Genomic DNA, 27016 nt, shown 5'->3' on the forward strand with positions numbered 1-27016 from the left:
TGTTAGACATTCTATGCCCGTCAGAAAATTGCGTCTGGGGAAGGCTCCGGCTTTGACCGGACCACTGCTGTTTCCGCATGGCTGCCTCTGGCTGCTCTGAGGACGCTCCCAGAAATCCGATGCACCAAAACCACCCTGAAAATCCACCGCCAACGACCTCGTCTGTAAGGCACTGCCGTTTTGATTCCTCCCCGCCTGGCGGCTAGACACCACGCTCTGTTCTGCTCCGCTCTGCTCTGAACTTTCTAATGCTCCAGTCTAATCAACTCCACGCAACCTCCCTCCCTCCTGAGACAAGACGGGCTGAGGCGGGGACGTGCGAGAGAGAATGAAGGGAGGTGGAGAGCTGGTGGGGGAGGGGGAGGGGAGAGGTGGCGAGAGGAGAGGAGAGGAGAGCAGATGAAGGATATAAGGCGGGAGAGGAAAGATGAAGAAGGAGATACATGGATGAGGTCAGGGACGGAAAAAGGCTAAAGATGATAGAGATGGAAGATGGGATAAAGGAGCAGTTAGAGAGGGATGGAGACAGGAAGGATGGAGGGAGGCAGCGAGGAGAGGGAGGGAGTGCCAAAAGCGATCGGAGTGAGTCGAAGAGATTCTTAAGGCAAGTTAATAACCTGAGGCATTTATCTTGTTCCTCCCTGTCAATCGGTACCCTTTAGGACAAAGGTTCATAAAACAAAACCTGAAGACACGAGATAGTGGTACGAAAAGATTAACTGTCTAGCGCAACAGGAGAAATATGCAGGCCTATATTAAAGATGCAATATGCGAGATGATGTTGATTGTTGACTCTCATTTCAAGGCCGTAAAATACAGAAGCTCTGGGTTGGTGAAGCGTCTGTTCGACAACCCAGGACTGAGACTCAACGATCGCATCTCTTTCTCCAGAATCTCTTATTGCAGCTTTAACATTAAACTGGTCCTCTTAGCGTATTTCTGTGTTTTGGCTAGCCAAAGCCCAGTCATAGCTAGCCATAGCTAAATCTAATTTACAGACTTTAAGTTTCATTAAATTCATTTTGATGCTCCCTTATTTTGATAACTGGATTTGTTATGACATGCACATAAGGCAGTAGTCTAGCTTTGTCTTTCAAATCAACAACAGATAAACTGTATGTCATCAAACCATGGAATTGTTGCGGACCCACTAACCCAAAGCCATCTATCTTTCTTAGGAATAGCTAAATGATTTAAATTAAAATGGAATTGAAAAACGCAAGAAAGTACACTTCAAGACAAAGCATAAGAAATAGCTCGCCAATTGTCGGCAGCTATAGTCCTTAGCTAGCCAGTCTAAGCTAATACCTGATTCTGACTTTCTGACATCGATTTTACTATATTCACATCATCACACCACAGAAATGCTACATTTAGAATAAAACAATGTGTAAATTTAAAGCTAAAACCAAACTACTGTGTGATTGCACAACTGTAGCTAGGCTTAGCTTAAGCTAATCCAGAGGCTTTCTCCGACCTGAGTTTCATTAAGGGTAGAGAAGGGGATTCTGGAAGAAAAATGTTTCTTGTTGAGGGTCATTCAGAGGTCATCAAACACTGGTGCTTTGAATTTTGGGACAAATACTGGCACAAAGCATCGGTGTTTGAGGCCTCGGAAATGGGACTCAAAATTCAACTGTATATCTGTATATCTGTCCTATCCTTGTAACAAGTTTGACATTCCATTATTTTAATTACTGGGTTACCACATAAATAAGGTCGTAGTCTAGCTAAATCTAAAAAACAGAGGGAACAACTGATAAACTACTCCTGCTTAAAGGGATATTCCGGTGTAAGTTTAATCCATGGTCTAACACATGGTGACACCAAGTAAGACCCCCCCTCCACCGAGAGATCAAGTTTTACACTGGAATATCCCTTTAGTGCTAACTAGCTTCATTGCCTGTAGATCACCTGAACATAGAGTAGCCTATACCTTATTTTATCTCATCAGTCTTCCACTTTTTTTTTTTTCTCTCAGCTTGTGTGCACTTTGGCCGAGTAGCACTTCACACCACTTCAGCCTTACAGCTTCTGTAGTTACCGCTGCCTGCCTTTGTAAGGCACTATGGTATAGCAGCATACAGCACATTTCATTGTCGCAAACTACTCATCGCTCCTGTTCGTGTGTGGTCAGCCTTACTCATCTCGAGCCAAGCTGATTCCCACAACAAATCTCGCCCGATGACAAAGCAAGAATAAATCAATGAATGCACACAACAAACATGCCACATGAAAATACACCCGCGAGCACACGGTCATGCATAATGCACACATATACACACACACACACACACACGTGAGGTCTTTCAAACCCTGTGTTGCAGTGCAGCCGAGTAACCCGTAAGGGGGACGTTAAGGGTTTACAAAACCGCCTCTGATACAATCAATTATGTCAGCTCGGGATGCAGTGATGTTGATTCTGCTGCCACCGCTGCTGTTTTTCCTCCCTTTGATTCATCTGTCTTCTCCTTCATGCCACCCCCTTCTCTCCCCCCATCGCCATCTCCCTCTCTCCCTCTCTCCCTCTCCGTCAGTGCGCTCTGAACCCAGTACTGTCACAATGGATCCGTCAGAGCTGTGCCTTAAAGCCAGAGGCAGGGAGAGGCAAAAGTTTGTGTGTGCGTGATTGCGTTTGTGAGAGATGCGAGGAGAGGGAGAGGGAGAGAGAGGGAGAGAGAGAGAGAGAGAGAGAGAGAGAGAGGGAGAGAGAGAGGAAGTTGTCCTGTACAGTACAGAGAACAGCCACCTCAGCAGTGAATGATGCTGCATCAAATAGGAGGCAGACAAACAGGCAGGATCCGACACTCGTGGCCTAGATTTAAACCCTCATGAAAGGGCCGGGTTTTGGTTAGCAGGAGAATACACTCCAATGTTCACATGTAGCCTTGCTCTTGTTCTCCAGCTTTCTTTTTTGTCACCCTCTCCCATTTATCTTTATTTCTTTTCCAGTTCCACTTCTCTTCCTCCATTTATTCTCATCCCCTATTGTTATATCCTCCCTCCAGCCTTGTTTACCTAACTGTTTTTAACTGTTCTTCCCTCTCGCTGACTTTTTTTTTTTTTTCTCATTTCATCTTTTATCTCGCGCCGCCTCCTGCTCTGTCCCCTCTATCATCCGCCCTGTCAATCCGGCTCCCTCCGCTGCTCTGTGGAGAAGATTAAAAATGTTCGCCGTCTCCAGGTCCTCTACGCCCATTGTTCTCCATTTCAAAATAACCTCGCATAAGAGGCGTCTGAAGATGCTCAGGACCTAAATAACGAGATTCCTACTTAGGCGGCGTGTTTTTTGTTTTTGCTTTGTTTTTAGTTTTTTTTTACCGCCTTCTTCCCAAATGCTATGGAGAGATCCCAGTGCAATCCCTGGACATGCAAACTTTCAAAGATTTGTCCAGAATCAGCAGATTAAAAGTCACCGATTCAGTTAGAAAGAAAAGAGAAAGCGATTTCTGCATAAGACATTAAGGAGCAAACCTTAGCCTCTTACATTACAGAGCAGATATGAACTGTGTATATCAGAGCCTTGAAATATTTATTCGAAAAGGCCTTTCTGGGGCGCTTACTGGGCCCTGTTCATAATTTAATAATGCATAAGCACCAACACTGGTATATAAATATAAAAGGAGGCACTTAACGCTGGATTGTCTAACTGCTGAGAAAATGGCAATGGAAATACAGAGATGTAGCTAAGTGGAGAGAGCATTCATTTGCAGCTTGTCACCTTGACTCCTGTGTAAGAAAACGCACTACATGTGGAGACAAAAAAAAAAAAGGAAAAAAGAAATGTCTTTCACATATATAGCGGAGCGCCATTAACACTACAATCTCTTTGAGTCACTTCGCCGCTTTCCGTTCTGCTCGGAGCGATGATGTGTGTAAAACGTCTCATGACAGATGTCCACGGTGATATGAGAGTATTTGTCAGCAAACACTTTTGTTAGATATTACATTTTCGCTTCTCTGTGGAAAACAACAAAATCGAGAAATCCGAACCGAAGAAGACGTTTTTTTTTCCCCTTCAAAGTGTACTGGGATTGGAGAGGTGCAGCGGCGGTGCCTCTGTGCAAGAAATATACCTCGAACATTAATGCGTAAAAAAATGAAGACTTATTACTGGTCCCTGCTGGGCCGAGGGCTGAGATTTGGTTTTCAGCTTGTAAGGGTGGAAAAAAAAGGGTAGGGATATCATTGGATTTCAGTTCAAACCCTCATCAGTCTCACGGAGAGAGTCATAAATATCATTACCTGTGTTATCAAACATATGTACAGACCTGTTCTGGAGTCATTCACACATTCCCCCCCCAACCCTGCTCACATCCACTATCTTTATAATGATACTCAATGATGTTTGAAATGCACGCCGGTAAAGAGCCACTGTTCCGTGATTGCGAGGCAACGCGGTTATTTTCTGCGCCGGGCACAAGACCACAACTGTTACATTTTTGATAAGCTGTATCCATCTTTTTTTTTTTTTTTTTCCCCCCCAAAATTGGCATAAAACCGGTCACACAATGAGCTCCAGCAGGATGTATGGGCGGTGATTTTGAAGCAATCAATGGAGACAGCAAAGGTAAACACAGTGCTAAATGTCAGCCATGGTGATTGCGCTGCCACAATATCATCTCGGGGCGGCAGACCCAAATAACCAAAATCAATAATCTAATCATTTCATATTCAAATCACGCAGTGTCGAGGCCTGGATCTTATTGCAGTTTCATATCCCTGGTGTGCTGATGTATTCCAATCACCGCGAGCAGAGCAGGCGGATGCATTGGAAATACAGTAATTCAAAGGAGCGGTCGGTGGACCACAACTGTTACTGCGTATCTCCATTCTGTAATAGATTTTTGAAGGTTTATCATTTCCCGTATCCGATGCCGACATGCATGTAAAATGCCATATTTCATACGCAGAAAATGTTGCTTTATATAATGCTATTGCAATAATACCTAAACAGGCTTTCAGTACCGTTACGTGCGTACACGTTCGTACTTCATCCAGGCAGTTTTATGTCACAGTAAGAACTGGTAAGAGTGTATTTTTCTCTAAAGTTACAAAGTCCAAACAAAAGAAAACTAGTCTCATCAATGCTTAATTGAGCCAGTGTGATACATTTGATGAAATATTCATCTTAAGCTGCTCAGATCTCACATTCAGGTTGTAGCTAGAAGTCTTGAACATTGATTCCCTGTCAAATTTGTAATTCTGGATGGATTCAAGTTCCATGAAGCACAAGTGGAATGTGAGGGGTCCCATTTCGATGCAGGTGGGTCCTGCACACTCCTGTACTAACTGCAAAACTCTTACTTAAATAGTCTCACTGTGCTGTATGCACTGTTTTTTTATTGTTTCAATTAGACTCCTACACACAAATGCGCAAATCTTTTATTTAATGACAGTGTCAGCATTGTTTTTATTGTTATCATTGTTTCTACTTTTGTTTTCATTACTGCTCCGACGCCTAAAAAAAAACTGTTTTTATCTTTTTATATTTCTTTTTATAGTTCTATATTTATTGTTCTAAGCGCCGTCGGGACTTCAGATTTTAACTACACGTTTAGCGCGGCCAAACAAATTCACAGTAACGATGGAAATCTGAAACAGAACGAAATGCAGGAAAACAAATCTATTCTAACTCTGCTTACTGTGTGTTTTGTCTCAGATTATGGCAAATAAGTTCAAAAGTTCAGTCCTCAAAATACAAGTGTTGGCAGTCTGAGACAATATCTTTCGAAAAATTGCACTCCATTGTAAAAATTGCAACCACATGAACTCATGAACTAAAGGGGCCCAACGAGGGACTCGCATGCTTGATGGATCGTCGCCATGATATCATCATATGTGTATCATTAAAGCAATATCAATATCTAAGCTCTTTACATACATATCATGTATATCGTAGATATCCTGACACCCCTGATTGTTAGGCACCAGCACTCGCAAAGCTAATTCCTAGTGTGTGAAAATGTGCCCGGCAATTAACGAGTTGCAGATTCTCTCCTTTTAATAACCGAGAACGCACACGGAGAGCACATAGCCAGAATTAAATCGGCACAGAGAATGGATATGACGCTAATCCAGTGGTATGTTTCTTGAATTGAACACGAAAAGCTAAACCCAACAACCTCCCATAAGTTGGTCCAGCAACACATCTTCCAGCACAATTAGATTGTAACCTCTGAACTATCCCCTTCAACTGCATTTTGCATCATGCAACAGAATGAAATAAGATGTATTTAGGTTTTGACATCAGTGTTTTGTTTTTTGCTTTTTTTTTTCTTTTTCATTTCATTTTCTCATACTTCCAGATATATTAAACAGTGATTTGAATTTCAAGTGCCAGACAGCGTGGAGTTACCACAGGCTTGTAATACTTCACTAACTAGTGTTTCTGCTGGAATCCATGCCGAAGCGCCTAAATAAAACAACAAATCTCTACAGTATGCGATAGGGATAATTGAACCAGTAAACAGACACATGGAGGGAAAACATCTGCGAGTGCATCTGCTCATCACCGAGCCAAGCCCGTTGGAAATCTGCATTCACAATATACCGCGCTCCGCTTTACACAATTAGCACCGACTCGCAGCGGGGAGGAGAGAGTGATAGTAACTGCCATAACTTGTTTTGTTTCGCACAGGCTCTTCGCACAAATAAGATGCCCTATCCTTCCAGGAATACAGTGGCCCTAAATAGCTGCTTTCTTCCAAGTTGTTGACAAAGAGCATCTCTGTGGGCTATTCCCTGTTGCCGAATGTGTGTGTGTGTGTGCGTGCTGTGGAGGGTGCGTGGGGGATTGTGCCACGGCACTCAGGTGGCAAAGTATTTGTGTTTGTAGGTGGCGTACGTGTGAGTCTTTGTTCGCGCGTTTACGTCACCGTATATGTGTGTTTGTTTAGGAGTGAGTGTAGGTGTGTGTGTGTGTGTGTGTGTGTGTGTGCACGCGTGTGTGTGTGCGTGTATGTGTGTCTTTGCTCCCCTGCCACCCTGTCTTGATCCTGTGCAAGGAAAAAATGAATGCATAAGGGACGCGCCGGTATCTTTAGCACAGTCAACAGGATACTCAGCCACCAGAGCAGCAGCAGCAGCAGCAGCAGCAGCAGACGCGGCAAAAAATTCTCGTATCAATAATAAACTGCGGATCTAAGATCAAGTAAATTCATCCTGACTGTCAGTGATGCAGAACACCAAATTAGGGAACGAAATCGTTAGCACTCAAAGCTGGAATAATAACCGAAAATGCCACACGTTTGTAAGCCATCAAGCCATAAGCCTCATTTAGCGTGGCTCATTGACTGAGAAAGAACACATTCATGTTTGCATGAATGGCTGACGGGGGAGTAGCGGAGAGAGGAAGGGAAGGCCGCGCCGCGTTGACACATTAACACAGTCACACCTGGGAGCTGCGCGGCACCGCCACGCAGTCTCGCACTATTGGCCACTGAGCTGCTCCACTGGAACAGCTAAAGGTTAAGTGCCCAGAGGTCACAGCCCTGATGGTAGTTGTTGAGGGATTTAAACTGCCAGGAATTTTCACAGCTACTGTACTACTCAGATTTTAAACTGTGACCTTTAAGTCACAAGCTCATTTCCTCTGAGCCTCTTCTGTTACTGCGGGTCAATACATGACTGGTGTGGCAAAATGTCGAGATGGTGTGCTGAGACAGTCGAGAGGTCTTCTTCTTCTGTTCATGAACAGCAGATCTGTAGATAGATAGATAGCTGGAGAGATCAGCTCACAATCATATAGGACGAAAACAAACACCGTGTCCTCTTTGGCTGTTTGCCTTCTTGTCATCTACTCATCTTAACAGTTTCTCATTAACTCAACTGAATTGAATTCAATTGAGTCAACTAACCTCCTTCACCTCTGGTAGAAATCCATGTTGCAATACTGAATAAACATGCCTTGCAATATTACGCAAATATATAAAATTAGGCAAATGTATGCAAAAATGCGCAAATAATCAAACCGTCGTTGTTGATGTTTATGTTTGTCTTAATTACAGCTGGTTCGGAATCATTAACCTTGAAAAAATCAATTTGTTGAACGACAACACAAATATAATCACACTCACGCCGTTGCTAGTTTATGAGGTACGCCTAGCTAGAACTATTCCGCTTAAGTCCTATAAAGAATCTTCCCTTTTACAAAGGTTATGATGTTCAGGTTTTGTTGAATCAGTTTTAGAATTTGGTCATTTTGCTGACTGGTGTTTCTAATATTTTGTCTACCCCATTGATTGATATGTGGTTTTGCTCATTCATATCAATTATTGGATGGATAGTTACTGGAGACAGTAGCTGATCAACTCTATTGTCATTCCTCGCTTTCCTCCTCCATTACAGTATCTGTCGGGTCTAGTGTTTCAAAGACATCTGCTTCATGCCCGGCCCTGGGTGTGTTCGTGTGTGTGTGTGTGTGTGTCAGGGTTTGTGCGTGTCTGTTTGTGTGCATCCGTGCATGTGTGCACACAAGGGAAGAGACGGCTGAGTCTAATTGCACAGGCCCATCTGCTGATTGTGGAAAACAGGCTTGCATCTTGCAGACACAAACAGCGCAGACGAAAAAATACACAAGCTCCGACAAACACTCACCGATAGGCCAACACACAAACACACACACACACACACACACACACAAGACACACGCCACAAGTGCCTGTCTCAAAGCCTTCAACTTGGACCTCGGACAATCTGCACCCTTTCTCTGGCAGCTGTGTGGACGGCATTGACTGGCATGGTTTACAATATGGACTCTATTGTTTTAGGACAAAGGCCTCTCCACTCAAGGCAAAGGTCACATTATAAGACAATACGCCTGTGTTCATGGGGGGTGGCAACAGGGGGGCGAAAGAAGGTCTTTGTGGGTGTGTGTGTGTGTGTGTGTGTGTGTGTGTGTGTGTGTGTGTGTGTGTGAGTGAGAGAGACATCAGGTACAATTCTGTAATTTGAGTTGCTACAGCTGGAATTTCTTATCAGTTTATTTTTTTGTTTGCGCACGTCATCTAGTGTTTGCTCTCATTGCTGTAGGTCATATGTCTAGCTTCTCTTTCCACAGCACAGTGCATATCAAATTTCAATCATGTACATGTAATTTCAAAGCTATCAAAACTGTCTGTAGATTCTACATTTTAGTTTTTCTTTTTTTTTTTTTTATTTTAGACCTGTTCATTTTTTGTCACATTTATTTGACTATTTTTACTTTTATTTTCACATGTTATTTTTGTGGAGCAAATGCTTGACGAATAAAAGTGATTCTAATTCTGAGCCTGATTTATCCAGGACTTTACACATCACATTACAGGGCAGAGGCAGTGCCCCCATATTTGAAAAAAGAAAAAAAAAAGATGGGCCATACGAATGTGCCACACTAAAAAAAAAAAAAAAAAAAAGATAAAGTTCCCTCTAGGGTTTCCTTCCAGTTGAGAAAACGTGGTCACCATATATGTGTCACAACTTTCTGCACAATGGTGCCCCACTGCAAACAGCTGGTGCTCTTTTTATGTTTTTTCGCCTCTGCCCCTCAAAGCGGTCCACCACTGTATAAAGTCCTTTGTGGCTCCAGACGAAGCTGCATTTCATCTGGTAAACTGCCTCCGGTGATGTCACTTAGTCACTATGTTGCACTGTGGGTGATGTAGGCGCCAGGTATTAAAATGGAATAAGAATGTAAAACCTACTTAAAGTTGTAAAATTGGTTGCGTTACCCTTTAATCAAAGAACCCGAGAAGTAAACATTTATTCGCCAGATGGACACAATGTTTTTACAAGTAGATTCATTCTTTTTACTCAGTTTCACACCTAGTTTCCAGTAATATTTGGTATAAATAGCCAGAAGAGCATTTGTCTTCTTATCTGCCCAAGCCTATGTGCCGTGTGACCCACTTTACATGTAATTGTTGTTTAACCAATGAAACTGAGCTGGATTGCATTTCAATCTGCGCTCTCATTAGCGGCGTGGTAAATGAAGGTTGTGTGTTTGTGCAAGCGGAGCGGGAAACACCTGTTTTCGCGCAGGGAGAAGGCACATCCCCCACACGAAGAATGATATATCCCTTTTCCTGTTGTTCATTCTTGTCCCCTCATTGTTCCAGCGAAATAAAGACAAAACGCAAGCCTTGATATCACAGAATTAGATTTCAAAGCAAGCATTCAGAGTCATACGAGAGTCAAGGAAGGAAAGCAAGCGGGGTGAGGGAAGTGTCCAGGAAGTGTATTACAAAAAATGGAGACAATCGCATGCACACACACACCACATGCAGAGGTGCGGTGAAGGTTGTATTATTCAGTAACTTTAAAAACTAAGAAGATGGAGTTGTAATAAGAGTAAACTAATGTTTTCGCTTCAGGCTAAAAGAACCCATTAACCACTCTGACACAATCGCTGTTGTTAAACTTGTTTGAAAAGAATAAAACTCAGGCCTTCATACAATTCAAATCTTTGGATCTTCGAAAAAAAAAAAAAAAAGTTATTTATTTTGAAGGAACTTCTCTTTCATGTCTCCAGTGTTTTAATCGAGTGGTAGGACACTCGAGTTGAATGACCTTGGCCACTGAATAGATAAAACTTGACTAACGACAGAGCGAACTGCCAAACCACACAGAAGGAGAGAGAGGGAGAGAGAGAGAGAGAGAGAGAGAGAGAGAGGGCCCCCTCGTTCACATTAATCCAAGCCAATTCAATCAATTAAAAACAGGATCCCACATGAAAACATGGCCTCGGGGGGGTTTTAATACGGCGAAGATGCAACATATTTCTCCTCTCAGTGAAAAAAAAAAAAACAAAACACGGATGTCAACCGGGGATAGTCTGACTAGCTGTCAATACCCAAGAACTGCACCCACCACTACTGTCAATAAATTGAATGTGCAATTCATCAGCCCGACTCTAGGAGACAGTATTTCTAATTAAAAAGGAGCTCGTAAATCCGATGTTTTACAGGCCCGGCACAGCTTGTAAATACACTGTAAATAAGTTGTAGTGAGTGGCTTCATGGGCAGATGAAGGTCTGTGTTTGTGGTTTAACTCCCGTTGATGCCTTCATGGAACCGCGGGCTGATCATAATTAATTCGACGTTCCGTTTCATTTTTGTGCTGTTTTATTCTCTCCAAGGCTGACGGCGCCACCTATCCCGTCCCACACCCTTCCGTTCTGTTCTGTTTCTAGTCTGCTTTGCTGCTCGCATGCTGCTCTGTATTCTTTTTGAAGCTCGGTGGGTCACATCTGATTGGATTAGCAGTTTGAGGGGACGCATTTGTCGGGCCAATTAGAGCACTTCCAGGCACAGATGGAACCCTGAGATCTCCGGGGAGAACACTGGGTCATATTTGGGTTCTAAAAAAGCATAATGTGTACTGTAGAGTCGGCAAAAACAACACACCAGGTGCGTACGTGTATTTGCATGACCATCCCCCCCAGGCCTAAAGAAAAAAAACAAAAACAAAAAAAAAACCCACCCCAGCTGTAAATAAGAAACCACTCTGAGTCAACATCCCTGATTAAACATGTTTAAAATTACCAAAGGGTCATATACCCTATAAATATATATATATATATATATATATATATATTTATATATATATACATATACCCTATAAATATATATATATATATATATATATATATATATATATATATATAGATATATTTCAACATGCACGCACATGTACAGGCACATATGTTCTTACCTGTTATAGTGTATTTTGCTTTGTCAGAGTGAAATGAAACCCCAGAGAATCACATCTCAAAGGCAGCTGGACGTCCTAGTCCTAAAGAGACAGGAAGGCAAAGAGAGAGAGAGAGAGAAGGAGAGAGAGAGATATGGGTGGGGGTTATTCAAGCTTACCGAGCTGAAGTCCCTGTCATTTTTCACAATAGAGACAGATAGCCATAATATGTAGTGAACGTGGGGTGCTATGTGAATAATGGGCCCCTCCAGATTGTGTGAATAGCCCATAACCCACTCAAACACAAGAACCAGACAGTTCACAAGCCACTATCGCTCGAGATTGCTTGTTTAGTGTTGGTGTGTCCGTGCGCTCGTACACATGCACGTGTGTGTGTGTGTGTGTGTGTGTGTGTGTGAGAGAGAGTGTACCTGTGCTCTGCCTCGTAATGACCTCTAAAAGGCAGAATGAGGAGGATTTGTCGGTTGCGGGGTTGGGAGCAAAAAATTCAAAGTCAGCCCCTCTTCCGCACCAGAGACAACCACAGCTGGTATATGGTCACCATGTTTTTTTATGATAGGCTCTATAAAACATGGGCGTAGTCTCTAGGATATCACACACAGGTTTCTAAAGAGCCATTGTGAAGCTCAGAGTGATGGCTACGGCTTTCGCCATCTGCATGGAACCTGCATGGGTCTGAGGTGGGCTGAACGAAGCCTGGTTGCTGACAGCTAACTAGTCAGTTAATGTTTCTGGAAATGACAGTATGTCCAAGGTTGACATGTGCACCAAATGTGGCGGAACATTCACACTATATGATTATTAGCCACCTGTTACAAGCCAATAAGGCCGCCAAACAGGCAACCGGAGTTCGAGTCGTACCACTGGATAATTTTAAGGACACATGGAGACATTTCCAGCCATCTTTAGTGGCAACAAAACTGGCTATTTTTCACAGGAAGTTGGCCCATCCATGAGTACGGGTGACCAAAACAGGTATTTCAAGCCAAACCATGATGCTTCCCTAACCTAAACAGAGTATATGCACAGTGCTGTGATTGAAGCAAAATAGGAATTTCAACCTAAAGAAACAGTTGCAACATGAAGAAAGGTCCAGTTTTGCTGCGGTGCAGAAATGTACTTGGCTAACATTTATAATTATTGCCTCTTGGTTTTTTAAAGAGTACTACTATCCCAGTGATGTTGGCCAGAGGGGTAGACATCCACTGCCCAAAGGTTGACACCCAAAAACCTCCCAATCAAGAAGATACCCACTAGAAAATGCACACTTTTAGTGGGTCATAAGTGATGATTGAGAGGGATTATCATTGTATGAGTGCATAGATCATTTTCATTGTTTTTTTTTTCTTTTTTTAAATCCCACCCATCCTGCCTTTAAGTGTCAGGGTATCAAAGTCCATAATGGTCCATCTCAGTGCTCGCTGGCACTTTACAGCTAAAAAGCTCTCTCACGCCATGATAACCAGTTTATGTGTGTGGCATTTCACTGCCAAATGCCAGAGACACTTTTCAGAGAGGGGGAACTGTTAGCTTTGTTACTAGAATGCAGAGTTTACGGTTATTCACAGTTAGAATCTCTCTTGTGTTGTTCTTCACCTGGGCCTTGTCTCGTCTTCCTACCTCCCTCTGCACCTTCTACTGTTTTCTATCACTGTGTGCTTTTTTGCTTTCACCTCCCCACGCTCCTCCCCATCCTTCTCCTCCTGGGGGTAAACTCTGCAGCCTCATCTCACCAGGGTCAGTCTAAATGTGAGTGTGTGTGTGTGTGTGTGTGTGTGTGTGTGTATTTTGACTGACATTGCGCGTGGGTTTTGTGTGTGTGTAGCTCTTGGCATAAACACTGTGGTTGTGTGTGTGTGTGTGTGTGTTTTTGCGGTTACTGGGAGGGCTGATGGGGCCAAGGAAATAGCTTATATGTGTTTGGCCTTGAATTTCCTGTTACAGAGTAGTTGACTGTGTGCAAGATTTTTCACAGGTGCACGAAAAAACAGGTGCATCAACATACTGTTGTACACATGCACACACACACACAAACACTAAAACAGAGTGCCGGAGCCTCGACCTCTGTGGAGATCTCAGGCAGAGCAGTGCAGTAATATGGTATATTAGCCAGTGTGGGAGGCCAGGAGCAATATCTTTATGGCTGGGGGGTGATTCTGTGTGTTTGTGTACATGCATGTGCCGCATGTATTCATGTGTATGCATGTGGATCAGCATATACCTCTATTTCTATATGCGTATGCACGCGCTACATTGCGGGAGAATTGAAAGAAGCAACAGAGCATTGGTGGGAGAAAGAAGTTAGGCACTGCGCTCCCCCACCAACACAGCACCTTCGTTTGTGTCTCGCTCGCTTCTCTCAGAACGCGGCATACATTATTCACACCGAGCTGGGCCAACAATGGAGGGATCAATGAATGAGGAGTGGAGGAGGAGAGGTGGAAAAGAAACAGGCATAGCTGCACGGGCGAGCCGGTGGAGGAACAAGTTTGCGGTGGGAGCAGAACTGAGCGGGGAATGAGATTTTTCATTAGGACTCATTTGTGTGAACAAGTGGAAAAGGGGGGAACGAGGAGATTAAAGATGCAGCCATCGCAAAAGTCCGCGCATACATCCGCAGAGCACCATCGCCTTTTTTCCATCTCTGACGAGGAATTCTTCATTAAATTCTAATTTTGCTCTCTTGTCTGTCAACAGTGTTCCAGGGAACGACCTGGAAAGCTGCAAATGAATGAAAAAAATGTTACATGGGTACATGCTATTATGTTTTTTATATTATTTACCCACAAGCCCAGTAACATGAAGAACTATTTTCACACTGGATAATTCCATACTTCATAATGCAGGAAGTAGCGTGCCCTTTAGTGGGGATATTAAGGTTGGGCCGGTGATGGGAATGTAGCGCATCAATCTTTAATGCAGGAGCCATAGCTTGTGTCTTGCCACATTCTTACAATTATTTTTAGCTGTTGTCCTTAACTCTAACACAATCTTTCCCGCAAGTCAACCAAGTATAAAAATAAGTTAACTGAGCGTAACAATACAGTAGTGAGGATTGGGTCGGACTGCTTCGAAATGTAGTCTTTATTTGATTGGTAATTAGTAATGTAACTAGTACAATGGATTAGAATTAATGTCATTCGCTGCACAAAGAAAACAAGAACATAATCTCACCATAGCACTTTTGGATCAAACAAATCAAACATTAGAAACATTGCTCCTAGTAATAAAAACAATGTTCACAGCCATGACATTTTGAGTTCCAGAAATATTCTCTTTAAACATTTCCAAACATGCTTTCCAAGCAAAGTTTCTGTTGCCGCTGCCTCATCAAAGGTCACGCGTGAGACTTTTCCCTCGTAAACTCAGCAGAACACTCACTCAGAATATTTATCTGCCATTTTAAATCTAAATCTAAATGGAAAAAAAAAAATACTCCATTAGTGTCAGTGGCTGTTTGAACCTGCCATCTTGACTGAATGCTGTTCTTTTTTCTCCTGCCATGTCAGACAGAGTGGAAAACCTGCCTTAGAATAAACCTATATGTCAGACACGCTTTTTAAGAGTTAACAGATCATTCCCATACGCAAATGTAATATATGTAGGCAACATACATTTCCTTTATATGAAACATTTGTAGATAAATGTGCAAACCTAAATTTAATCTATTAGGAATCTGAATCATTTCATGTCATCAAAAATGTATCCCATGTAAACTTTGACAGTGTAAAAATAATATAATTCAAAATATTTAAATAATAATAATTGTTTTCAAATGTTATCGGGGCTGATTATCGGTAGTCATTTTTGTAATGTGATTACATAATTCTGTATTTTTTGTTGGTGCTGGTGTTGGCCATTTTGATAACTATGTCAACATTTGAATTAATACAGGTTGCTCCACTTTCAAAGAATCAGCTGCATCTACATGGGTCAATTGCACAATGTTCCCTGCTATACTAACCATAGCGTCTGACTGCCATTTTTGTGAGCAAGGTTAAGACTGAACCGCAATTGAGTTCAAAAGGGGCGACAGAAGCAAGATTTTGATCAAATGAAGGTGAGAGGGCTCCTCTGAGAGCACTAGACGGAGAAGCAAAGACGAGGACAGCAGTAGAGAGATTATAATGAGAAAATGGTAAGCGCTTATTGCTTTGTAAAGACTTAGGAAGGGGCACTGGTCAAGTGGGTATTTGACAGCGGGTGACTCTGCCTAACCGAACAATGGATGGACATGATGACGAGAAAGGAAAAGGTTTTTTTGTCAAGTCTCAGGGCACGGTATCTTCCTGAAAAGAAAAAACAAACGAAAAAAACAAAACAAAAGGGGAATAGATTCCAAAAGATAGATGCTGACCATTTTCTCACGGTAAAACAATGGTGTTCTCTATTATGAGAGGCAGTGGTTGTATTGATGTCCCATGTCACCCCCATTACTCATGCGCCTGCTGTATGTAATTAGGATGACTCTACAGTATGCTTTCATGGCGGTTTTTCGTGTATTACCCTTTTTAATTATGCTTCAAACAACAGATTGCGCCATAAGACGCGAGGAATGGTGTTGATACGCGTTGGTGGAGATTTACGACGCTTCCAAATGAAGCAACGTGATAGCCCTCCTTTTCAAGGGTTGGAGTCCCATATATGTTCATGGCAAAAACCACAAATCTCCCCCTGGGCATGGACAGATTCGATATAAGCATGAAGAATATGGAGCAATAGTGTATATGGTCTGCCCAGGCGTAAAATTAAAGACTCTTGTCTGTGCGCCCCACATAAATCTTCGAAAGAGAGGGAGGGAGGGAGGATACAGAGAGGCGAAGTGGATGGGTGTGCATACTTACACACACACACAAAAAAAAAAAAAAAAAAACTGATTGGATTGTCCAGCGATTGTGAATCAGCGAACTGCAATGAACTGCACTCAACCCTGGACAGTAAGATGTTTCAACACACGCCGACATGTATCATTCTCACCGCAACAACAGCCTGTAGCACGCCTGACACGCACGGGTTTTGTGCACAAAGAATGGTTTTAAAATACCAAATATCATTCATCAAAGACTTTCACCCCCATCACTCTACAATAATGCCCCTCAATCCCCTCTCACTCTCATCACGGTACATGTGATGGGCACCGTATCATCTATCAAACATATGCCGTCTGAGCGAGAGCCAATAAGGGGGTTCAGAACGCGCGTAAGCACACTGCAGGAGACGCAGGCGTACAATTTCTTACATGGTTAGAAAACAGACACATGGTCCTCGTAAGTTATTGCTGCAGGCCCACAGGCCAGAGTGGTGCTCATCCGTCTTGCCGTGACACTATCAGGCTCCCTTGAACACAGAGATGGTAAAATGGTTTTATTGCAAAATGTGAGAGACACGTCGGGGGCAAATTGACGGGTGCTGATACATGCCAAAGGGGGCATGGTGTCTTTATCTCGAATGAGTTGTATGGTCCTCGCGACAAAAACAACCAGAGCTGCGCGCTGACAACACGCTAGAGGTTAGCTAGCCGCTTCGAGCCCCTGTGGTATTCAGCAGCCAGTCAAAAGGGGATTTAACCTGAGGCACAGTTACGTGCTATATTTACACTCGAGACAGGAATAGTCAGCTCAATAACATGAGGAGAAAACACACAAAAAAAGCGCAAATGATGTAAACATACATTATCAAGCCATTGATCACTACTACATCGGCTAATATCTTTGTTCCATCAAGCATGACCATCTAGTCATCCACGCCCTCGTTCAGCCTATCACACTGCACCATCAACTAAACTCCAGATCAATACTCCCTGGCACATATTCTCACTCTCAAAGACTTGGAATGAAAATGCCATTCGATATCAGTCAAGATCCCAGCTGTGCCACTGAACAGGCACAATAAACGACAATATTATTTTTCAGTAATTTGCCATCAAATGACCGGTCGCATCGAGGCGCTCCACATCAGATCTTTCAGCCTGGTTTATGCTGAAAGGAACCAGATGAACAGGGAGTGGAAGATGTATGTAATGCAGTTAAAGTAAAAGCCCAGTAAGCAGGAAATTTAAGAGGGGCCTGGGGATGATGGTATTACAGCAGACGCTGATTGTGGACAATCTGCTGAAGAAGGGAAAGATATGGAAAATATTATTGGATGCAGCACGGTGGATAAAAGAGGCGTGCAAACACTTTAAAAGGCTGGAGGAAGGGGAAGATTGAAACAATCTGACAATCTGTAAAGAATCTGGTATATTTTGCAGCGATCATTCAAAATTAGTGCACTGAAAAAATGATCTTGGCGGGTTGTTACTGCAGCATAATCAAATCTCTGATATTAACGATAATAAACAGCCTTATTGCCTTTCCCCGCTTTTTTGACGTGGCATTTATGTGTTGTCGCATTTTCTTGTTCTGTATTTTGTGAACTTTGTGTATTAAATACGTCTGTGTTTCACTACCATCCCTATAGACACTGTGTGTTTATATTGTAAACATACAGTGTCCACTGGACAGAGGACTATAATTCCCTTGATGTTAAGCTGCAAAAGTTCAACTGATTGACACAAGTGTTCTGCATTAAGGCTAATCGAGTGATGTTATCTTAACCTGTTGCACCACAGCAACCTCTTGCTGCCTGTTCAAGCCTTGAAGAAGGTCTCACACCAAAAGCTTCACATATTAAACAGATTTTTTTGACACTCACTGAGTGTGCTGGCACTTATTTTCTGTCTTAGTTTGATGCTTTATAGCTCCAGCACCTCGGCTAAGTTTGACACCTGGTGAGTGGTGTTATTTCCCTATCTTTGAATCCAGCCTGAAAATTGAAAATTCTGCACCATACTGTAGTTGCTGAGACATCAGTTTAGAGTTTATTTGAAAACGAAATGTGGTAAACCAAAGATAGTTAACCATTGAAACTGAAGCTTGATTATTGGCTGTTTCTTGAGGCAATGCTTGATGGGATTTGCATTTTGCTTATTTTCTATTTCAGTGTGCACATTCTTGTACTTTTGTACCTTTTTTGTGATGAGCATCAATTATTTCAACACAGCTACTATTTGTTGTACTGGTGATGGTGATGATGATGATTCAGCTGTATTATGCCCAGTCACGTGTTGTAAACCTGAATACTGACCCTTTGGTCACTACATGACCTTTCCTTAAGAGCCACCCTCAGGCTAAAATGTACAAACCTCATTCCCTCACCACTTGCACTCCTGCTGACAAGAAACAGTGACGGACAGCCCACACAAAATCTTACCAAAGTAAATAATTAACTATTTGAATGGGTATTTTCAGTTTAATACCAGAAACACTCCATGGCTAAATAGAAAATGGGAGTAAATGACACGGGCACATTTGGAAAAACAACGTAGCTGCACATGAAGTAGTTTTCAATTAGGAAAAATAGATTTTTGAACTCTTTTGAGTTTAGGTCGATCACACAGCCATTAAAAAAAAAGAGAGAGAAATGCTAAAATGATGTTCGACTGGACTCACGTTGTTTTATCAGCTCCAAAAAAAAAAACCCTGTATTTTTTTTGCACAGACTAATCTTGCTTGATCTACGTACCAATCGGATGCAAAAAATAAAAAATATTTACGAAGATCAAGCTGATTATTCTTATCGGAGTGTGAAAATGTAACTGTTGTCAGTTGACGTAAACAGCACTCAACACACAATGCCACTGCCATCAAACCAGAATTCCCCTACCATTGTCTCTGCCACTGAAGTCGACCAATGCAGTCCTTTCTTTGCGACAATGAATCGGCCTCTCAAACAATACTGCATTTTACAAACCCTTCTGTAGTTTCCTCCATTGATAAGAAATGCTGTGTTATACCACGGCACTGGGAGATTTATGCCCCCAGCCCTGCGATGACCTCATTGTTCATTGCCCCATAATTCAAATCTGCTCCGCTGTGTTGCATCACATTGTGTATGACTCATTTCCAAGCACCCCATTCTCTAAACAAGTGAGACCTCCTCAACACGCTATAGTCGACCGCGGCAAACAACACGGCGAAGAATTTCCCCATCAATACTGTGGTGACGACTGACTCAGGGCTTGCGTATGCGCACACACCGACGTGCTGTTTAAATGGACTGAACTGGGAGGAGGAGGAGGGGAGGGGGAGGTGAGTGCTATTGTAAATGATTTCCTGCAGAGACCAAAATAATCGGCAGACCTTTGAGTGAGCTTCTTACAATCACTCTGGCCTTGTACACTGATTCTCCATTCAGCTCCCTAATGGCACTGTGTGTGTCACTAAATATACAGCTGCAGGCGATTGTCTGTGTGTTGCTCTCCGTGATGGTGTGTGTGTGTGTGAGCATATACGTGTGCGTTAGCCTTCCAACCCTCCAAGTGGGAAAGCGTGTGTGTGTGTGAGAGTGTCGATAATTGATGTGTTCCGCAGTGATGTGTGTGTTACCAGAGTCTGTGGAAAGAAAATGCATGCATGGATGCACGTGTGTGTGTGTGTGCATGTGTGTGTGTGTGTGTGTGCGTGTGTGTGCATCCGTGTGCGTGTGCTGTTCCTTTTGAGTGGTGACAGCTTTGAGTGGGGCTCTGGGAGGTGAAGGGCACCGAGAGGAGGTGCGGACAGGAGATGTGTTGACTGGAAGAACAAGTGTTTTTTTTTTTACTCTGTGAAAGAGGGATAACAACCCCCGGGTGAGAGAACAGTGGACTCTGGATACAGCGGCCAACACTGAAATCAGCTGCTTAAACATGTAGCAAATGGAGTGGTGATGGCGCTCCACAAGGCCATTTGCAGAATAAAAGAGCATAAGCGTGCCGACATTAACACAAACATTAAGGCTGCTAAATTCTGTCTCAAAGCTCAGACTCTGGGATTATTTAAATGGTTATGGTAAGCTGTGCACAGCGTGGTTTCTGTCAGTTCAGATAGAGGGGGTTAAGATGAACCATTTCAGAAATCAGCTGCATCTTTCTTTAACCCGTTATCTAGAATAATTGCATAAATGTACCTTTTCACAGCCTCCACACTCCACCCAAAAAAGGCACAATAATGACCTTTATCTAACAGCATTACAAGGTGTTTTGCAACCAACAAATAAAAAAGCCACCGACAGCAGAAAAGCCAGATGTGAAACAAATTCTGGGCCGCCAAAGACACAAATTAAAGGCTGGTCAACTGGTCAAAGGAGAGCAAATGAAAGCCCGTCTTTTAAAAAAGCATTATCGTCAGATGTGACATTGATTTCACCCACCGAAGCCTCTTAAATTGATCACTTCAAAAGGAACGGCAAATTGATGGCGAAGCGCAAGCCATCAGCGCGTGTTTCTTCTTCATTCACAGTGGCCAATATTTGTTCTCTTTAGGAGTTTTACAACAGGAAGGTGGCAAGAAATATAAAGTAGTGAAGAATGAAAGACGGCATCGTGTCCATACAGTTCTAATATCCTCATAAATGGCTGTAGGGGGATTTCTGGATTTATTCACACTGATTGATTTCTCAATCATTTTTATCCCATGTGAGATGGATCATGACCCAAGTTCAGCTGTTAAAAAACTGTGATTATAAACAAGATGCGGTTGAATCTCTGAGGAGGTCTTAGGACTTTTCAACTTATTCAACAGGTTTGAATTGCCTACCTGCTTTTTCAGGAGTGCGTATATATATATATATATATATATATATATATGATCATTATTTTATTATCATTATTATAATCATTATTAAGCAGTTGTAGTAGTAGTACAAAAGCCGGGCATGATATTTTCAATACCAAACACAAAATCTAAATATATTCACTTCACTGTCAAATAAACCAAAGAAGAGCAAAAGACGTTCAGTATTTGGAAGCTGAGAAGAGATTATTTCTGCTTAAAGAACTGTTTAAAGCAACAATTGAGTTGTATAGTTTTACTATCCATTTTCACGCAATTGTTGGGTTGGAGGGCACCAAATCGCACATTATGCCAATTTCAACATAATGTCGCTTTAATTAGAGGCATAAGAAAAACATTAGACTCATCAATCAGTTTAAGGATGCACATTACTGAACATTGCTAATATCAAACACACGCAAAGAGAAACAAAAACCAATAAGATAACGTTGCTTGTATTTATATTGTATTCTGTTGGGATACACACTTGTGTATTTAGCATCACTCAAAACCAGAAGGATGTTGTATGATACACATGTGAACAGAGCTGCATAGTATGTCATTCCCTTTTTTAAAATGTTCATCCTGTTAGTTATCCCCTTTTCTACTGAATGTATTTGTAAATTAATCACATTTCTTTTTCCTGTAACATTATTCAAATAAAGTATTTTGTTTGGTACCCTGATCACATTATGATCCTTTTCATGTATTCCATTACTCGCCCAGTCTGGCCTTGACTCACTTAGTCATTATATCCTCGTTTCTGGTGATTTTCAGTTTAAATCGAGTTTAAATATTTTTTGCAAATGTACCAACAGTCATCCTCACACATTTGCAATATCATTTCAAGGCCACATAACCCAACCAGAAAATGGTGAATAAGTATCATGACGGTTTTCTGAAGCCCAATGTATTCAATTTACTATATATAAAAAAGCCTAAGACGCTATAGAAAAGCAGCAAATTGGTATTTTTGCTTAGAGAATTACTTAATTATCACTTAAGGAGTAATTTCCACTAACAAATTAATCAACTCTGTTTCATCTCTAATTATCAGTTTCCATCCAGGAGGTTACAGTGATTCATCTCTGAACCATCTTCCCTTTGTCTTGGCCCCCACACTCAGAACAACTGCTGATTTAGCGTCACAGCACTGCACGTGTTGTTAGTAGTATGATTACAATGAACTGCTCAACAATGTAATAACCACTCAGCAGGATTACGGCGCGTATCACTTTCAGCGATGCACACAAACAGCCCAGTCAACTGGCGGCGCGAGCAGCCAGGCCGAGAGTGCACATTTCCTCCGATCGGCCCCAAAATACCGACAGATAATAGGCCGTGGTGGTTGGAGCAGAGAGCCTTCCAACTGCTCCATATTTAGGCAGAGTAAGACATCTATCTCTAGAGGGCTATTCTAGTCGAGGCCATAGGAGCAATGAGTCAGAGAATGCCCTGAGATCTGACAGCCCCAGTCGTCCACTACTGGTTTTTCCCCTTTCCTGAGCGCAGATCTAATCAGGTAGCAAAGTAACTGCGTACGGCCCCTCGCATGGTCTCAACCTCTAATAGGGTTGAATGATATCGCTGGCGAGTTTCACACATTAAGAGAGGTGAACTGAGCTGATAGCTCCAGTCGATGGAGGGACTGAGCCGGGGCTATTCTTTGAGGGACGGGAAAGGGTAGGGAGGAAGGATGTGTTAACACATGACCGAGTGCTTTAGGTGGATGAGGAAGACAGGCAAGGATCTGGCCTCATTATTTCAATACGGGAGAGAGATGTCGTCTAGCGCAGGAAGGGGCCTTTTGAATTAGGTTAAACTCGGCACACAAAGTGGGGTTGAGACGAGCAATGTGAATCATCGGCGCGTTAGGCAGACGGTGCTGTGAAATTCAACAGCTCCGCTTTCATTGAAAACGTAATATTATTATTGCTGAATTAAGATTTGTTTTGGTTCCCCGTCGCAGCTTTAAGCCGCGAGAGTGACAATTTATTTGTGCGGGGAGGCTGGTTGTCGCCGTGCACACAATGAGCACCACCTTCTGTTTATCTACAAGGCTCTCTGACACAAACCTTTACCTTGCTGTGCATAAATTAACTAAATAGAGGACTGGATCTCGGGATGTGCAAATTCTTTAGGAAACGCTTGTTAAAAAACGGTTCTGGGGGAAATCAGCCCTTAGGTTCTACGTGCCCACTAAAATGAATTAATTGCACAAGTGTTGAAGTTAGACTCTCTAATAACCCTTGACGATGGAAATAGAGACTTCAGTAACAAGCAGTTACACTTGTTCCAAAACTGATTATGTGCCTGCTCGTATTAATATTCAAGTGTGTATGTGTGGCTGTTGCTGTCTGTCTGCGGCGGATCACGCTGTCTGCCGGGGTTTATTTTCATTATCCTGAGGTTTCGCTGTGCTCACACACCATGTTTGACATATACGATCCCCTTATTTAAATCACAGGCTGGTTCCATAACACGGTCGGATAATGTTTTTGGAGCCAGCTAAATCTAAACCAAATATTGTGTTACATTAACAGCTCCAAACAAAGAAAAGTCAGCCCTCGGTCAATCAGGCAGAACAATCCGTATTAGCCCAGCCATTGTAACTTGCACCCTGTTTCCCCCCTCTACCCGACGAGGAGCTTTGTCTTTCTTGTGCATCAAAACAAGTGAAATGAATCAGTGACCTAATTAAAGGAGGACAGACAGACACACACACACACACACACACAGAGACAGACAAGACAGACCCACAGTCAGCAGAACGCTCGACTGCTGCTGTTGCACATTACGTAGCTTCAGGTGCTTCATCGGTGCCGTGTGGGTGTCATTTCTTAATGTGGCCCACGATGCTCTTCGACACACCTCGCGTTCGCCGCGTGAGCACTGACAAACACCCTGTGGTTCTCTGGAGGAGCTAACCGAGGCCTGTCAGGAAAGTAAACCAAAAGCATCCACTCTGGCTGGTGTTAGTTTGGACGAGGGGGGGAAATCACACACACACACACAAATACCATCGAAGCTCCATTTTTTTGCTCCACCGTTGAGACTAGATAAACAACTTGTCAGACACCTACAGCCAACAACCACCGCAGGATTTGGGCAGCGGAACTCAAAGTTTTTCTTCCCTTCTCAGCAAACGTTTAAAACACATGATCCACTTGGCATGCCAACGCAACCGCGGAGCTGTAGGATCACTTAGACGACAAACAGATGCAGGGATGAAAGGTGATTTAGTGATATTCATCCATCCATCCAGTAACCTCCTTGGAGACGAGCCTGAATTGTTGGGGGTTGTTTGTGTTGTTATTGTTTTTTTTTTCATTTTTTTTTAACAGATGCTGCCAAAATGGAAGCCAAGCAAATCTGTGTCAAATTCCTCCCGACGTACACGCACAGACAGCGGCCCACGCTGACCGATTCCCCCGCCTGCTCCACGGAGCTCCTTGTAGGCTCTTTGCTCGACCGCAAGCACTGACAGGCGAGTCGACACGCTGCCATCCACCCCAGCCTATAGAGCCTACAAACCCGCCCCGCTGTGTCACAATGAGCACTGACATCAACACAAGGGCTCGCAACACAGTCTCTCTGCTGATAGCCATTTGGATTGTTGAGAGCGGTGATTCAGAAAAGGAGACTCGTTCTCAGCCACCCAGGCAGCCACAGGCAGCGGGAGGCGCTTTTGATGGCCAGATATCTGCATGGGCCACTTATGATTAAGCATATAGCTCATCATCGCCGGCGTGGAGGCACAAGAGGATTATTTTTGCTGCTTCAAAGCAGGAGACTGAGTGTGACACTCAGCGCTGTGCCCTCTTCCTGTTCAGGTCAACAATCGGAATATTGTGCAACCTTCAGTAGTTTCTCAGTGGCGGATCAAGGTCATGTGCCTCCACAGTAACTAAGAGCCACAGCTTTCACTCATGGATCCGCATGATTGACATATCCTGAGGGGGGGGGCGGTGCACACTGGCCTGCTGGATGCTCCTTTTTCTCACAGTAGCTGGATTTACTGTGGATTTTTAAGACTGCGGCTGACAAACCGGTGAGCACAGCAGACCCCCACCACCACCACACTAAATGGGAGAACTGCATTCCAATATACACAGATGACAGCCATATGAAATAGGACTTTAAAAAAAGAAAAGGAGCCGAGGAGGTGAACACTTAGTCCAGTCTGTCATCCATCACGCCAAAGCATGCGATTAGTAATTGCGCCCTGCAGTGAGGCGCGCGCACACACGCGCGCGCGGGCCACAGAATAATAATCATGTGTACACCTTGGCCGAGGAGCCGTCATGGGATAATGTGATTGCATTGATTATTCGCCGGAGAGGTAATAGGTATCATTGCATATTATTTCGCCTCAGCGACGTCTCGCATCCGAGCGACGCCCATCCAGCCACAAGTCGCCGGACCGTCATCCGCGCGAAAAAAAAAAGAAACACACACACACACACACAAAAAAAAAAACATGGGAACTACATCACATTCCGAGCCCCGCTCCTCGTCCATGAGGGGCCAGTTTTTTTGTGTGTTGTTGTTGTTGTTGTTTTTTGTTGTTGTTGTTTTGTTTTTTGTTTTGTGTTTTTTCATCCCGCGCCCCGTAAGCGCAACGATCGCAGGCCACATTCCCATGGGCAAGCCGTGAGAACCGAAGTCAGCGCTGCCTCACGGCTTCCCGGCGCAGGTCACAGGTTGACATGCAGCACAGAGGTTGTGTCTGCAAACACAACATAATTACAAAAAAAAAAAAAAAATCTACATCACGTGTCAAAGCGACAGAGATCCCTTACCGTATCACCAGTCGCAGCCGCGGTATGGGGCGCGTATACACATCCAGCGCACAGATGAGTCAGGAATAACCTTTTCTGCCCTCTTTCATACAGTCCTCTCCTCGCCCTCCTCCTTCCTTCCGACAGCGAAACGCGAGCTCTTGGATAGAAATGTATTCTTCCTCAGTCGATGAATGATTTTCGCCAGCCTCGGCTCCGGGTTCGTTGCGGGTTAATTTCTCTCATGCAGCTGCCGCGGCTGCAGAAAAAGCGACGACGTGGGCATAAACGAGCGAAAGGAGGAGGAAGAAGAAGAACAAGAAGAAGGGATGGAGATAAAGCTTGACGGGTGTAATAAACCAGATAGCTTCGTGCTTAGTATCCCGATCAGCGCGCACACACGGGAGGATGTACCGCGTCCGTCCAAACGCACCAAGTCCGGTGAAGTGCTGGAGGAGGACAGAGGCGTCTCTCTCTCTCTCTCTCTCTCTCTCTCTCTCTCTCTTGCTCTCTCTCGTTCTCTCTCGCTCTCTCTCTCGCTCTCTCTCTCTCCCTAGCCGTCTGTCTGTATCCCTGCCTCCCTCCCTCCCTCGTTTTCTCCCTCTCTCTCTCTCTCTCTCTCTCTCTCTCCCGGCTGCCTTTATGTTCTTACTGACTTCTGCTCAAGTCCACAGACGCAGAGCGCAGCGGAGTAAAGGACCGTGGTCAATACACACACACGGACACACACGCATACACGCACGCACACATGCACGTAGGGCACGCACAGAGTGAGGGAGCGAGTGTGTGTGTGTGTGAGAGAGAGAGAGAGAGAGAGAGAGAGAGAGAGAGAGAGAGAGAGAGAAGGGTCAGAAATGACAAACCAATTTGGAGGCGCGGTGGATGCTCGGTTGATCGAGCGCAGCCCGGCGAGA

General features: G+C 43.5%; 1 protein-coding gene across 11 annotated transcripts in view; it reads right to left on the bottom strand.

Moving 5' to 3' along the window:
* Positions 1–27016, bottom strand: part of adgrl3.1 (adhesion G protein-coupled receptor L3.1) — a 132475-nt gene extending 105459 nt beyond the window's left edge. For 3 of the 11 annotated variants that reach the window (XM_037107893.1, XM_037107875.1, XM_037107861.1), the window contains exons 1-2: positions 26124–26818; positions 11693–11773 (exon numbers count right to left, since the gene is read on the bottom strand). The gene's annotated coding sequence lies outside the window, so the exon portion shown is untranslated. Of the gene's footprint in view, positions 1–11692; positions 11774–26123; positions 26825–26965 lie in introns of those variants that run through there. The other 8 variants (XM_037107852.1, XM_037107845.1, XM_037107821.1 and 5 more) reach the window with 7 other exon arrangements.

This window comes from Acanthopagrus latus, chromosome 1, assembly GCF_904848185.1.
Source record: "Acanthopagrus latus isolate v.2019 chromosome 1, fAcaLat1.1, whole genome shotgun sequence".
Lineage (NCBI taxonomy): Eukaryota > Metazoa > Chordata > Actinopteri > Spariformes > Sparidae > Acanthopagrus > Acanthopagrus latus.